At 64.7% G+C, this 1,506-nt stretch overlaps 1 long non-coding RNA gene across 1 annotated transcript; it reads right to left on the reverse strand.

The window, feature by feature from the left end:
* Positions 1 to 190: 190 nt before the first annotated feature.
* LOC106002518 lies at positions 191 to 1,314 on the reverse strand. Its single transcript, XR_001175933.1, has 3 exons — positions 1,250 to 1,314; positions 571 to 640; positions 191 to 386 (listed from the first exon to the last, which is right to left on the reverse strand). It is a non-coding gene; the product is annotated as an uncharacterized LOC106002518 (long non-coding RNA).
* Positions 1,315 to 1,506: the final 192 nt, after the last annotated feature.

Genomic DNA, 1,506 nt, shown 5'->3' on the forward strand with positions numbered 1-1,506 from the left:
GACAACTAACACAACAACATCCCAACAAAGATAAGGGCGCGGGGGCGCCGACGGCCGGCCTGCGGGCAGCGGGGTCAGGCTGCGGGCCGGGCCCGGTGTCCGACCCCTGCTCCCCGGGCCTCCCTCCGGGGACCCCCGGGGACCTCGCGCGCCTCGGCGTCCCCTGGGCGCCTACCTCTCCTCTGCGGACACGGGCTCCGCTTGCAGCCTGTGGAGAGGCGCAGAGGGAAGACAGCGCGGGTCGGCGGGGGGCACAGAGGAAGCCACAGAGGCCTGAGGAACGCCGCACAGGACGCGGCCCTAACCTCACCTGTCCTCCGCGCAAGCGCCCAGCGACTCCCCCGGCGAGCGCTCCACCTCCAACAGCCGCACGCTGAGCTGCTGCCCTGCGGGGGCGGGGTGTCAGCGAGGCCACGCCCAACCCGAGCTCCGGGCACGCCCCCCGCCCCTAGAGCTCAGACCACGCCCCCGAGCTCTGACAACATCCAACCCCGTTCTCCCGAGATGAACACGCCCATCCGCCCCCTGGAGCGCGGGCCACGCCCATACCACACCCCGCGCCCGCCTCACTCTCAGCCAGCAGGTGCTCCAGGCTTCTCTCCAGGGCCTGTATCTCCTGGGTCAGCCGCTGTTCCAGCATCTGTGAGGTCAGAGGCCCCTGGCCTGTCCATCTGTCCGGCTACACCGACCGCCCTCCCCCTTTGCGCTTCAGGCAATTTGCACTACATCAGCTCATTCATTCAATTATGAACGCATGCACGGCTTCCGCTGCAGAAGGAGGCCCTATGAACAGCTCAGATTTCACCTCTTCCCACTGTCCTCAGCCAATATTCCCAGTTACGCTCGGGCAGCTTCTGGGGAAATGCTGAAGCCACACACCGCACCCACAAGGCACAGCTTCGCCCCTCTACTCACGTGTCACCCGCTCCTGGCCTGCCCCACGGGTCACACCATCTGCCTAGCCTTTCTCGGTTAGCGTCTGGGTTTGCCTCCCCGTGTGTGTGTGTGTGTGTGTGTGTGTGTGTGTAACAGCTGTGCCCTGCCCTGAGGGTCACTGTTGCCTCTCCCTGCTACAGCGCTGCCCGCTGCAAATGCCACAGTTGGAGCAAGGCTTTCCCACAGCTCCATCTTCAGCAAGCTGGGGGGAGGTGGGGTGCCCTGATTCAAAACCAAAGGTAGCAGGAAGAAAGGAGCCCCAGCTCTCCACAGTGCTGGGCCTGAGCAGCGGGCACGTAGAAGCCGGGCTCACCTGTAACTCCCAGAGGTCCTTGTGCTGGTACATCAGATCCTCCAGCTGCTCTCCCATATCCAACCTGGGGCCCACATCCAAGAACAAGACATCACAGTTTAGAGCCGATACCCAGCCCCCCAGAGCCTCTGGATCTGGGGTTCCTCATTCGTGCTCCCTCCTTCCCACAAGCTGTGCAGCCCACTCCCACGCTCCCCCCAGAGGCCCACCACACCCAGGCTTGGGGGGTGTCCCAGCATCCTCTCTATGGGTCTCTG

This window comes from Dipodomys ordii, unplaced genomic scaffold, assembly GCF_000151885.1.
Source record: "Dipodomys ordii isolate 6190 unplaced genomic scaffold, Dord_2.0 Scaffold12756, whole genome shotgun sequence".
Taxonomy (NCBI): Eukaryota; Metazoa; Chordata; class Mammalia; order Rodentia; family Heteromyidae; genus Dipodomys; species Dipodomys ordii.